General features: G+C 36.0%; 1 pseudogene; it reads right to left on the bottom strand.

Moving 5' to 3' along the window:
* Window positions 1–5266: 5266 nt before the first annotated feature.
* LOC127558185 (acidic leucine-rich nuclear phosphoprotein 32 family member B-like) lies at window positions 5267–5988 on the bottom strand (annotated as a pseudogene).
* Between the last annotated feature and the right edge of the window lie 9153 nt (window positions 5989–15141).

Raw genomic sequence — 15141 nt, 5'->3', positions numbered from 1 at the left:
AACATAGCTCTGAGCTCTAAGTATTCACTATAAGGGAAAAGAGAGCCTCGAAGATTAAAAGACTAGGTGTGGGCATAATTAATGACAAGTGGGAAGTGCTATGAGCATATGTGACTAGATCTGTGTCACAAAAGGAATGAATCCGTCACCTCAGACTCATTAGCATAGTACTCTAATTCAGTGTTTCTCAGTTATGTTGAGTCTATGCCATACATATGGTCTTTCCAGGACACACTGCTCCCTCCTGTCCAGTGATCCATCTGTCTAAATGCATTCTCCCATCCTAAGGCCCCTCTATTATATACAACCCCTCTTCTTCCTTTAATCCTTCCATGACTTGTGAGCTCATCACTGTGGGCCTTATTTCCATTATTGCAGATAGCCACCCATACACTTCTTTCTAATGTGATATGATTTGGGAACATGTCCTCCCATAAATTCTCCATAAAGAATCCACACAGTGTGATGTACTACAAACCTCTCACAGAATCTCAAAGCTCAAATAAACTTTATAGATCGTCTAATCTATCCCATCCTACACACACACATACTCTCTCTTATTCTCTCTCTCTCTCTCTCTCTCTCTCTCTCTCTCTCTCTCTCTCTCTCTCTCTCTTTTAACAAGGAGTCAGCTTTCCAATTCAATGGAAAACCACTTCCTTCAAGGAAGTCCACTCCATTTTTGAATTGTTAGGAAATTTGCCTTGTTTTGAGATGAAATCTGCTTCCCAGAAAGATAATAACCCTGTTTCTGCCCTATATGGCCAAGCAGAATGAAATGCAAACATTATTCTATATGAGAGCAAGTAAAGCTATATGCCTTATGAGTTTTTGTGTCACAGAGTTAGCAAGAAAAAAGGGGGAAGGAGAATATCTGGGGAAATTAGCGACTAATAAGTCAATATAGCTGATGTTTTATTCACCTCTTTATATGAAGATAAGGAGAAAACAGAATGAAAGAAGAAAAAAGACTTGAGCTTTCCCTTTCTCCTCCATAAACTTATTCAGAGGGCAAAAAGCTCAAAGGAACTTCAAGAAATCAACTATTCTAGCTTGTGTCAATTAGATAAGATGCTATTATCTCAAATTTGCAAAAAAGCAAGAAAGGCCCAGAAGAAGGATCTTCAGGTCTTTTTACATTACATGACAACATTCAAACTATTTCCTTCCTAATGCCTCCTCATCACTTATGACATCTGGACTAAAAACTAGAAAAGAAAAGTGAGGAAATTCAGAGAATTATGATATTCCAAAAGGAATCATTTCCTTAAATATATTGGGAAGAAAAGCATTTTTGGCTGTGGCTAATATGCCACTTGAATAATTAGATATATTGTAAACCAATTCAACCTATATCCAAATTATTACAAATCCCAGATTAATGATAGTAGAAGTAAATTGTACAGAATGTTTTACTTGTAACATGAATCACTTACCAACAAACCACTGGTACTTCAGATCCAGTGATAGGCAAGTAGTTTCAACCATCCTCTAAACTTAATCACAATTTCCCTTCTTAATCTTCCCTTATTGTAGATTTCAGAAACTTTCCATATCCAGAAATTGAAAGAATAGGCAAGGAATCAAAACACCCTAATTCTTAGGGTGAAGTTTTAAAAAAATTTTCAGAAATGTTCCTTAGATTACAAAGTCACTACATTTTGAATTTGCAATGGATGTAAAAGAGCAACTTGTCAAATTTATACCCTAAAAGAATTATCCCTGTAGCTGTCTGACCTTGGGCAAGTCACTTAATCCCAATTGCCTCAGGAAAAAAAAAAGAATTACCCCTACAACATATCCAAAATTGGTCTGCCATATTTTCCTTGAAGACCTCCATTGAGAAAGACCCCAAATTTTTAAAAACTTTTTTATTTTCAAAATATATGCATAGTTTTCAACATTTACTTTTGTAAAACCTTATGTTCCAAATTTCTTTCCCCCTTCCTTCCCCCCCCTCACCTCCTCCCTTTAAAGGCAAGTAATCCAATATATGTTAAACATATGCAATTCTTCTATACATATTTTTACAATTATCAAATTCATATCAAAATCATATCAAAGAGGAAAAAAACAAGAAAGAAAACTAAAAGCAATAAAACAACAGCAAAAAATTAACATACTATGTTGTGATCAACACTCAGTTCCCACAGTCCCTTTTAGGGTGCTCTCCATCACAAGTCCATTGAAACTGGCCTGAATCACCTCACTGCTAAAAAAAAAAAAAAGCCACATCCATCAAATTGATCATTGTGTAATCTTGTTGCTGTGTACAGTGTTCTCTTGGTTCTAATCATTTCACTTAGCATCAGTTCATATATGTTTCTCCAGATCTTTCTGAAATCATCCTGATGATTGTTTCATATACCATAACTTATTCAGCCATTCTCCAACTGATGGACATCCACTCAGTTTCCAGTTTCTTATCACTACAAAAAGGATTGCTACAAACATTTTTGCACATGTGCATCCTCTTCCATTTTTGATTATCTCTTTGGGATACAGGTCCAGTGGAGATACTGCCAGATCAAAGGGTATGCACAGTTTGATAGCCCTTTGGGCATAGTTCAATATTGCTCTCCAGAATGGTTGGATCAGTTCACAACTCTACTAACAATGTATCAATCTCCTTGTATCATCCTTTCATGAGATCCATTCTGGGTTGGATCTACAGCAGCCACTGTTAGGTGGCTCCCATGTATTCACAACATATGCCATCTGATTGTGGGGTATAAGAATTATAAGAAGAACCAGCAGCATTCCAGAGTTATTCGTGAGAAGGCTCTTTCCAGAGTTCTTCAGTAACCCACAGGGAAGGAAAGGAAGAAGAGCCCCAATAAGACTTTTTTAATCAGGGTAATTAAATGAGCCAACATATTGAAGGGCCCAGCCAGTAGCAAGAGAGAAAAAATTTGCACTCAGATTCTGGATCCATTGTACATCAACTTGGACCAAGTTGATGCCAGACCTTGGTAAACTAATGAAAACTTAAGCAGATTGGCAGGCTTTGTCAATATAACTTGTTACAGAGTTAATAACCCCCCTTCTCCTTATCTCCCCAACCCTTACCTTGCCCTTCATTGTACTAGTAATTTATGCCAGATGTTAACCTGTTTTTTCTCAGGTTTTCAGAAATTTATCCAATGATATAAAGATAAATAACATATTGGTTCAGGACATAAAATAAATCAAGCAATCCCTCTGTTTAAAAATTTAATATAGTTTATCCATGACTATTAGTACCTTTTAGCTCAATTTTCATGGAAATCTCCAATTTTCTTCAGACAGGTATATTTTCTTTAAAAATTGATTTGTTAATGTTCAGTTTTGTCCATCTCTTTGTGACACCTTTTGGAGTTTTCTTGCAAAGATACAGGAGTGATTTGCCATTTCTTTACCAAATCATTTGACAGAAGAGGAAATTGAGGCAAAACAGGGTTAAGTGACTTTTCTGAGGCTGGATTTGAATTTAAAAAATTAGACTTCCTGATTGTAAACCCAGTGCTTTAATGCTTTAAGGTTTGCATCTAATAGCTCATTTAATCTTTACAAGCACCCTTGAGGTAGATGCTACTATTAACCCCATTTTACAAATGAAGAAATGGATTCTGAAAGTGGTTAAGAAATAATAGTAGCTATCACTTACATAATGCTTTAAAGTTTGCAAATGCTTAACAAATATTAGCCTCACAACAAACCTGGAAGATAGGTTTTATTATTGTACCATTTTACAGGTGAGGCAACTAAGGAAGGCAGAGATTAAATGTATTGCCCATGATCATAGTTAGCAAGTGCAGTCACATTTGAACTCAGGTTATCCTGACTCAGGTCCAGATTTTTTTTTTATTATAATACTTTCTTGCCTCATTAGATAAAAGTAGAGATGGTTCTGAGGGAAAAGCTGATGCTAGTAAATATGAATCAGGCAAATGAAAATCTGGCAGTCTTGCTAGTCTGTTTCTAGGCCTAAGTATTTCAGACAACTGTGGGCAAGGTTTATCCAAGCATTGCCAGCATGCCTCCCCCAACAGGATCTTTGTACTCAAACAAATATACAGGATTAGTGTTGAAATGAAAAGATTTCTTTCCTGATTCTATGCCAATTTCTACTTGAAAAAGAAGGAAAGTTAGTGAGTGATGCTCTTAGGCCATTTCAGATACTATGTTTGTAGCTAAGCAGTTTAAGCAAAAAGACATTTTCATCCTTGGGATGTTGTTCCGCAAAGGTGATTCCACAACCTGTACACTAGCAATAACAATTTTGATCTGACATTAGCCATGAAAGCCTTCAAGAAGCTAACATTTACCATCCAGGGCATGTCCTATGGGGCTAATTAACAGCTGGGGTCACTCTGATAGTGTGTGGGCCATCAGCTTCTTTCAGCTCATCATTATTTTTCTAAGCTTATATATGCTCTCTCACACTGGGTCTTAAATCTTTATAAAAAGACACTCTCACCAGTTTTTCAAATGCATTTAATAACACTAACAGAATAATCACAGTGCTCTTTCAATAGTGGTTATTGTATATCTATTCTGAATTAGCATCTTCACATTGGTCATAATTTGAGGGAATTTTTGCAATTTTTTCCTATGATGTGCTACTAAATTTGAGACTCAAATGTCTAGAGATATTGGCCAGATCAAGACAGTCACAGATTCAAATGTGGCAACTGAAGGTATTCTATTATACCCAAATGAAAGGTCATTTTAGAGTGCAGTAAAAATCTTCAAGCTAAATTTTCTGACTTGAAGATTTTGACAGTTTTAGAATGACCTTAACCCTGAAGTAATAACTAGAATTTGCTTACAAAAAATGGCAACTGCATTATAAGAGCAACTTCTTTTAAGTGGCAGACTTTTATTCAATTCACCATCTTTGTAACTTTGTGACTTCCCAGACCAAAGGTTGTTTCCCTGGTCGCAACTCCACTATGTTTTCTTTTTAAATTTCAATTTTATTTGTTAAAAAACCAGTAAGAGAGGAGGAGGAGGCTACAAGGTTTATCCTAAGAGAGTGTCCAGGCAGGATATGGACCATATTATTCTTGGAACTAAAGATTTAGAAAAAATAAAACACACCCATGAAAATGGAGAGAATCTTTGATTACCAAATCCCCTGGTCAAACAATACCTGTGGAACCCATCTGGAAAAGAACAGATCCCAGAACCACCATGCCCAGAGCTGAGCGAGCAAAGAGCAAAGCTGGAAGAGTCCATCTATAATCTTCTGCTTGCTTACTGATTGCAGGGAAGAGCAGCTGGCTCAGTTGTCTTCATCCTCCTTGTTCTCCACCTCATCAGAAGCAGCTTGTTTCCTTTTCTCTCCATGCTGACATTCTTCTCCATCGTTATCTTCCTCCTTATCCTCCTCATTCTCTGCTCCATCTTCTTCCTCCTTCTCATCTTCCTCACCTCCATCAATATCATCATCTTCATCAAGCTCCTCCTCTTCCTCCTTCTCCTTTTCTTCACTTATCACTCTGCTGTTCTCTCTGCAAATATTCGTCACACCCTCTCTATCAACCTCAGGGTCAAATCTAGAGCTTCTTTGTCATCAGCATCACAGTCATAGAGATAGATAAGCAGGCACAAAAGGGCAAACACACTGTTCTGGTAGCTCATCAGCATAGTCACATCACATTTTAAAAGGTTCAGGCTCTTGAGGTCAGGCAGTTTCTTCAGGGGCTTCAGTTGGTGTCCTTGATTTTGTTCCCACTGAGGCTTAACTAACTCAGGCTGAGTTTTTGTTCTGCCAGAATCCCCAGGCCTCCAGAGACATGGTTATCACCCCAACTTTCATAGGTGAGGAAGCCTTGGTAGGACCTGGTTGATGTTTGCCATGCTGAGAAACACAAGGTTTTTTTTTTTTCAAATCTGAAAACAGGCCCCCAATCTTCCCATCATCTGAAAAGCAGTTATTCAAGACTAGATCATCCCCGGCCTCTTTTTCCACAACTCCTATATAACCTGTTTCTTGATGTCCATGGCCACATAGCCTGAACCCAGACAGGGACCCCTGAGAGCCACTGCCATTTCTAGAGAAGCCACCAGGAAGGCACCAAAGGCTTCCTCAATAGAAAGTAAGCTTCTTTTTTGTTGTTTTAATTTTTTTCCAATTGCATGAAAAAACAATTTTTAAGATTTTTTTTTAAGTTTTGGGTACCAAATTCTTTCCCTCATCATTGAGAAGACAAGCAATGTGATATAGGTTATACATATGCAGTCATGCAAAATATATTTCCATATTGTTGAAATATGTTGAATGTTGAAATAAAAAATGCAGACTGGTAAATACAAGACAAATAAATGAATTATTTTTTTAAAATATGCTTTGATTTGCATTTAGAATTCATCAGATCTTTCTCTGGATTTGAATAACATTTTTCATCATACATTCTTCAGAATTGTCTTAGATCATTGTATTACTGAGAATAAATAATCATTCACAATTGATCATCACACAATATTACAGTTACTGCATGCAATGTTCTCCGGGTTCTGCTCGCTTAACTTTGCACCAGTTCATTCAAGCCTTTCCAGATTTGTCTGAAAGAATCCTGATCCTATTCCTTATTGTACAATAATATTCCATTACAATTTTATATCACAATTTGTTAACCATTCTTCAATTGATGGGAACCCTTTCAATTTTCAGTTCTTTGCCACCAGATAAAGATCTGCTGTAAATATTTTTGTACCTATCAGTTCTCTTCTTTTTCTTTTTGTTTAAATCTCCTAAACAATGAGGATACAGACCTCACAGTGGTGTTGCTGAGTCAAAGAATAAGAACAATTTTATAGGCTTTTGAGTATAGTTGCAAAATGCTCTCCAGAATAGTTTGATCACTTTATGACTCCACCAAGAGTGCATTAGTGGTCCAATTTTCCTATATTTCCTTCAATATTTATTATTTTAGAAGGCAAGCTTCTTGAGGGGAAGAACTGATGTTTCTGTATTGTATTCCTTCTTATCTTTTTACTTTTTCTTCCTTCTTTCCTTCCTTCCCCGTCATTGTCTCCCTCCCTTTTTTCTTCCTTTTTTCTTTCTTTTTTTTCCTTCCTTTTTTTTTTTTAGTGGTCCAATTTTCCCACTGGAGAGAAAGAATAACGAGAACTGCTATATCATGGCTGGAATATCCTATGTTTCTAAGACCATTATTACTTTATATTTTTCTACTTACACATATGCATATGTATGTATGTAGACATTCTATTCAGACAAATAACTAGGTCTCTGAATATCTGTGTTTGGGAAGAAGTAACGTATCAAATACTGACTTCATTTCCACAGTGTGCTCCTATCTTTTCTCCCATATTAGTTATCTCCAAATGGGCAAGAGCTTAAACGTTGAACTAAAAGACAAAAGTCTCAACCTAGGAGTCAGAAAAATTGATTATGTACCTAATTACAGCATAAATATTTCAGTTACTTTTTTCATTCATGAAATAGAGGTTTTACTATTCTTCCCTAAATTTTTGTGAACATAAAATATTTTCAATTGTGAGAGTGACCAGTGCATGCTAGAATGAGAAAACATGGGCATTGCTAATGAGGATAAGATAATGTAGAGGACATTACAGCAAGTCCAGCAGGTAGCTCAAGAGAGGAAAGATATAGAGGAGAGTAAGTTCAGATTTGGGCTTTGGACCTAAACCATTCAGAATTTGATGAAAAAAGGTGACATACTTAAACAATAATGAAACTAGTTCGAAAAGATGTGTGGGAGTTAAATACACAAAACTCTACTATGCTAGCTATAAATGAGAATTTTGAAGAAGGGGGAATATAGTAAAAAGGTAGTAAAATAGGAAAGGTTGGAAAGAGAGAAAGAGGAAGAAGAGGAAGAAAGAGGAAGAAGGAAGAGGAGGAGGAGGGCATGAGAGAAAAGAAGTAGAAATTGTTCATTGGTCCATTTTGTCATCTATTAGGACTGTGGTAGAAGAGGAGAGAGAAAGATAAAACAATATCCACGGCTATGATAGGGTAAGTACAACAGGAAGGCTCCTTTAAAGGAAAAACCATGCTGTGGATTTGCATCAAGAAACTACAGCTGATTATTAATTCAATCAGGAAAAACTCTAGGGACATATTTATAGCAATTCAAATCCCTGAAAATAAGAAATTTGATGTGAGTTTCAGATAAAAGAGAAATTGAATTTATATTTGAGGCAGTACAGGACATAGGACTTCTGGTAGGATTCTGTGGTTATTCCTGCTAGGCCAAGTAAAAAGATGCTATTCATTCTCATCAGAAATGAAGCAGGCAATATGTGACACATTGTGACTAGATTACAGAGATTTTGTGATATATTGACAGGACTAGTAAAAGGCATATTCTTTTAAAAATAGAAAAAGAATGAGCTGGAAAATACAAGCAAATTGGTTAGGAGGTTGGGGGTCAGAAGAGATTAACTATATGCCAAATGTTTTTCCTTTAGGGATGGAGAAGGGTAATAGCTAATAAAAGGATCAGGCAAAGAAACACTCCAGCTATTTTGAGGGTTTTTTTTCTAGTTGTACACATTCAGGAAAAATATTTCAGGCATGGAAATGAAGGATGCAACAGGGATCAAAGTGCATGTAGAAAATTTATGTATGAAAAGTCCAAAGAAAAATCAAAGATGTTGTGGATGCTGAACATGTAGTCTGTATAACTCACTCACAAGAAATTATGCCTTATTTTTGGAGTAGGAAAGTGTACAGATAGGAAAGAATAATTATGTGTTCAAAGGTTGAGCCTAGTCATGGAGAAAGCATTCAAAATATAGGTAGAAGGCACTGTACTGTCTTTAGGAAAAAAAGTTGTGTTTCTTGCAAGCAAATCAAACTCAACATATCAAAAACTGAATTAATCATCAGCCTTCCCTGTATCAAATAACCCTGTTTCTGGTGATGGTACCACTTTCCTACTCACTTCAAAGTCATCCTTAACTCATTCCTATTCTTTTCCCCTTTTTTTCTCCCCTGAATCAAATCAGCTGCCTGTCAATTCTACCTTCTTTCACCCTCATTCTTATCTCCAAGTTGTCTGTGAAGTAAGTTGTCTTCCACAACTTGTGTCCAAGTTAGTTTTTTCATCTCATTTCATTCTAGTCTAGTTCATGCACTCAACATTCCAATAAATTCTATCCTACCCTCTATGGTCCTCTCTAGGAAACAACTCATCCTCTATTCCTGGATTATACACTTTCTATATTTCTACCTGTTAACGTTTTTTCTTTATTTTAAAATCCAGGTAAAGGAAAACTTTCTGCATGGCAATTCCCTGATCCTTTCAGCTGAAATTCATCTCTCCTTTCTCATTTGTGTGTGTGTGTGTGTGTGTGTGTGTGTGTGTGTGTGTGTGTGTACTATCTGGGTGTGGTAGTCAGAGAGCACCATGGATAGAGCACTGGACTTGGAATCGGGCTCATTTTCTTGAGTTCAAATCTTATCTCAAACATTTATTAGCTGTGTGACCCTGGACAAGATACTTAATCCTGTTTGTCTCATATCTGATCTGTAAAATGAACTGAAGAAGGAAATTGTAATCTTTTACTACTCTCTATCTTTAAAAAAAACTATTATTTTTGTCAAGAAAACCTTCAAATTAAAACATTAAGAGTCAGATACAACTGAAAAACAATGTCAGCATACTAGCTGATCCCATATATCACTTTTATCAATCCCAGCACCACCCATAAAAACGTAACATCCTTGAAAACAGAAACTGTTATTTTTCAACTGTGTATCTTGCACAGGCAGAAGATACATTTAGCAATCATTGGATTGAATTCAATGTGTCTAAAATGAGTCAATAGTTTACCAACAATGATATAACAAGACTTGATAAAACAAGTGCAAAACCATAAGAATGGGAAACAAAATGGGAATGACAATAGTACTGATGATAAATTTGGCAGGTTTAGGATTCTCAGTATTTATTTTTTGGTGAAGATGAGATAATTTGATGACAAAACAAATTTGGAAATTAACAATTTGGAGATAGATTTGGTATCAGGAAGTCATGGATTTATAAATCTCCTCAAACACTTAATAACTTAATGACCCCAGACAAGGCACCTAATTTCTCATCTGTTAAATGGGGATAATAATTGTGACTACCTCTCAGTTTTGTTGTGAAGATCAAATGAGCAAAACATATAAGATGCTATTCAGTTCTTAAAGTGCTATATACATGTTAGCTATTATCATTACTATAGGATTATAGATTTAGGGAAAGGAGTTCAGTGAGCACTTTATCCAATCCCTTCATTTTTACATCCAAAGTGGAATTCAAGTACAAATTCTCTTGACGCATTATTTGCAAAGGCCCCAATACCAAGCATTACCATCTCCACCCTGGATGACACCCCACTTTTAATCAATTCCTCACATTTGTTTCCTCTAGGTTTCAAGCTGAATTTTCAACTATTCCTGCAGCCTACAGAGCATGGGACCATGGAATGTGACACACAACTCCCCTTAGTTGCTGCTGTCTTCAGATCTCACACTTCCCCTCCTGGCTTGAACTCCGCCCCCCTTCCCCAGTATCTCTACTACCCTTGTCAGCTTGAAATAATTACAAAAGTCTGAGATCTTTGCCCCTTTTTCTCCAAATGAATTTGGCTAGAAATTGCTTGGGGGAGAGAAGGTTGATGGGGGTGTGAAACTGTGTTCCCTTTTGATCTGTAAAGGTAACCCTCAGAAATTCTGTCCCTTTTGATTCTTGGCCTTCCAAGATCCAAGATATCTGTGAGATAGCTTCTCAGGTTGGGCCATTTCTAAGGTAAATCATCTCCCTTGATATCCAGGTCTCCATGCAAATTCAGCTGAAAAAGCCTTCAAAGTAATTTCAGTTGGGAGATTCTGGTCTGATCAATTCAAACTGCTCCCAGTCCCCCACCAATATCTACTCATAAAAAAAATTTCTGCTCTCTCATTTCTTTGCAGAATGTCCAAAGTAGCATGCTTTGCCTCTTTGGCATAGCTGCCAGGACTCCTGCCCGCTGAGAAGACATTCTCTTCTCAAAGCCAGTCTCCATTTCCCTAATAGGACTTTGCTTTTGTTTTTCTAGCAAAGCTGACTTTTCATCCAACAATAAACTTCCATTTTTGCCACTTAAAATTCTTCAGGTTCATGAATTCTTTCATGAAGGACCTGTGCCAACCAAAAGGGAATTTCCACAACTCTCTGACTGCCATTAGAACCCCATCCCTCTGACCTTTGAGTCACCATTCTTTTCACCTTGGAAAGGATATTAGAAATCAATTAGCCCAATAGGACAGGAATCTCCTACTTAATGTTCCTGAAAAATTCATTGATAAGGTCACTGAAAGATCATAATTCGAATACTGCTTGAACATTTTCAGTAATAAGGTTATCCACTATTTCACAATTTAACTAAATTCAGCAAATACTTATTAAATATTTAGTAAATGTCTGTTCTTTGCAAAATACTATCTTGGGAATTAAGGATACACAAAGATTTCTCCCCTCCAGGAACGTATATTCTACTGGACAGCTTCTTTCATTGCTGAACAGCTGAAATTGGTATGATGTTTTTTGTATATTTAGAGCCCCCCCAAAAAAAATTTACTAGGATATATTCACTAGGATATGTCTACTTCCTCTTCGATATGATAATTCTACAAATACTTGAAGCCAGTTATCAAGTTGACCTCTACTTGCACACATACAGAGAGACAGAAAAAGAGAGTGAGAAATGGGGAGAAAGGAGAAGAGAAAAGGAGAAAGGAGGAGACAGAAGTGGTGAGAGAGGGAGTAGAGAGGGAGGAAGAGAGAGAGAGAGAGGGGAAGAGAAAGCGATATGTATACATATATAAAAGGATTGGGAAGAAAATGATCCTTGAGGATGAAACACATATGGAAAAATAGGAGTGAGGAACAGAGGAAAACAACTATGTTACCAATACAATGTGTAAGTTAATGTAGCATGCAGGAAACTTTGGTTGGTGATAGAAAATGAGTGCCAAGCATACTTTTATTTTGTTCAGATTTGTGATTTTATTTAAACAGGGCATTCATGGAATTCCCTAGATCAATCACCTATCAATTCATCAATAGATATTAATTAAGGGTTTACTGTGTGCCAGACACAATACTATACTGATTTATAATTATAAAGAATTGCCTGGGAATCACTTAGAGACTGAGTGACTTTCTCAGGGTCACAAAGCTAATATGTATTAGAGGTAGAACTTGAATCTAGGTTCTCCTGATTCTAAAACTAGTCCTCACGCTATACCATGCTGACACCTATGCTCTATACTAGCATATAAAATAGTTATTTTGTTATATCTTCTATACCATAATCTAGATATAAAAAGTATTGAAAAGTATGTAAATATGTGTATGCATATATATCTATACAACACATATATACACATCTAATCACAGATACATATGTGCATGTACATGTATACACACATGCACATATGTATAGAAAAATCTATATCCTCATTATTCTATGCCTATGAAACCTGGACAGTATATTAGCACCATGCCAGGAAACTAAATTGCTTCCATTTGAATTTTCTTTAGGAGATTCTGAAAATCATCTGGCAGAAGAAAATACCAGACATTGAGGTCCTTTCTCAAACTAAATTGCCAGGCATTTTAACTCTATTGAAGAAAGTATAACTCTGTTGGGGTGGCCATATTGTTTGAAGGCCAAATGTATACTTTACATTTGCCCAAAAGTACTATTTTATGGAGAACTCACTCAGGACAAGCCCTCACAAGGTAGTCAGAAAAAGGAATACAAGGATACTCTCAGGATCTCTCTTAAGGACTTTAGAATTGATTGCAAGACATGAGAGTCAATGGCCCAGGACCACCCAGCATGGAGTACCCTCATCAGAGAAGGTGCTGTGCTCTACAAGCAAAGCAAAAAAAACCTAATTGAATTAGTTCAGAAGAAATGTTGTATGTGCAAAGTTGGAGAGTCCACTCCAAATGGTCATAGAGACTATTTGTGTCAACCTGTGGCAGAGCATTCCTGGCTCATATTAGTCTGATCAGCCACCGTCAGATATACTGTAACTTGACTTTGGTCAACATGGTAATGTCATTTTGGTCATCTTCAAGAATGAAGGACAACTACTAAACATATACACAGATTCACACATATCTATATATAATATACGTATGTATGCACTGCATATATACACTACATAGCACACATGTGCATATACATGTAAGTGTCTATGGGGGCATATATACACAATGCATATGTGTATATACACCCACATCCCCCCCATATATATATATATATATATATATATATATATATATATATATATATATACTTGCATGTATGCATGACTTACATTGTATTTTATATTTATATGGGAGGTGCAGTGGATAAAGTGCCCAACTTGGTATCATGAAGACTGCCGCTAATACTTAACTATATAATTCTGGTAAAATCATTCATCTTTTTTCAGTTTTAGTTTTCTCATCTGTTAAATGGGACTTTTTATTATTATACTACCTACTCTATTAGGCTGTTTTAAGGATCAAAGGAAAAAATAGGTATAAAGCATTTCACAAGTCTTAAAGCATGATATAAATGCAAATTGTGATGATGCTGGTGGTGATGAAACAAAATGACATCATTATGCAATTGTTTATTATTATGCTTATTAATATTTATTACCATGCAATTTGATCAATTATTCAAAGCTTATAGTTCATTTCTCTTAATTTTCAGTCATTTGGTTGCTTTTAAATAGTTCTGTCAGAAATGGAACAGGGATTGGAAGAGAAAATGATACTCAATTAAATTCATTTTTGCTACTGTCTTGATAAAATATTTAGTTGGGTCAAAAGTTGAAGCTACCTAAAGTTAGCTCACAGTTCCTCACAGTTAGGTACAGTTGTTGATTTGATTATCTGATTAAGGTTTGAATAAACAATTAGGATTGACCTGCTTAAGAAGTATTTGCATTTTAAAAGAGGAGCTTTGTTAACCCAGTTGAATGTGTTTGGGAAATGTAAGCCCCTTCCTCCATTGATATCCCTAGACTTCAGTCCTTTAACTTTGAAGCCTGATGTTTCAGACACCCCAAAGCAGAACACTGGGGGTCCCCAACTTCTGTGGTACCTTTTTTTGGAAAGAGATACTTCTTATTAATTGTCTAGAAAGAGAGCAGTAGTAGAGAGTCAATTATAGATAAAACTGTCTGCTCTCTAGGAATATACTGGTAAAGGTTTAACATAACTCTCCAAATAGCAGAATACATTTATAAATTTAATCTGCATTAAGATTTTCTCCATCATTTTCTTAAGTGTGGTTTGGCAGAATAATAACTAAGAGCCAAATCCCCATTTGTCTATACTCCAATCAATAAAACAACAAATTTAGCACTGATTTGTTTGCAATTTGTAGCACAAATACACTAACAATTTAACAACTTCAATATGAGCATAACCCTTCCCCTCTTCATTTCATGGCATTGTTGGGAAAAACCAAACTAGGAAGCAAAATATCTAGGATCTAATACTAATGCTATCATTTATTGAATTACCATGAGCAAATTACTACTTTGATCTAGATCTCACTTTCCCCATCTATAAAATGAAAGACTTTTAAACATTAGTCATTCCCAACTTAAATCATATTGCTGTTAAGTCATTTCAGTTACATCTGACTCTTCATGACCCTATTTGGGGTTTTCTTGGCAAAAATACTGGAGTAGTTTTCCATTTTCTTCTACAATTTATTTTATAGATGAAGAAATTAAGGCAAACAGGGCTAAATGATTTGCCCAGGTTCACATAAGCATCAAAGGCAAGATTTGAATCCAAGGCTTCCTGATTTTAAGTCTCCTACTATATCTTAGCATCATCGCCTCTTACTTTACCTTAACCTTTGCCTTTGCATTGTCATAGTGTCTTTCCCAACTTTGTCCTGACTCACGGTGTTTTGCTCAGGTAGAAAAATTCATAATTTCAGTTCTGCTCATTTCATATTTCTGAGACAACTATTAGGTAGATACACAAATACTACCAATGCTATTTCTGCTTGTGGATGGTCTATATCTAGGATTACCAAAATTGCTTCCAAGTATTCACAAAGACTGCTGGGATGTTTCTCTTATTCAATTCTGTTAATTTTGAGAATTCAGAATAT

The sequence above is a fragment of the Antechinus flavipes genome, chromosome 3, assembly GCF_016432865.1.
Source record: "Antechinus flavipes isolate AdamAnt ecotype Samford, QLD, Australia chromosome 3, AdamAnt_v2, whole genome shotgun sequence".
NCBI classification, from domain to species: domain Eukaryota; kingdom Metazoa; phylum Chordata; class Mammalia; order Dasyuromorphia; family Dasyuridae; genus Antechinus; species Antechinus flavipes.
This window is presented reverse-complemented; position numbering and strand designations above follow the sequence as displayed.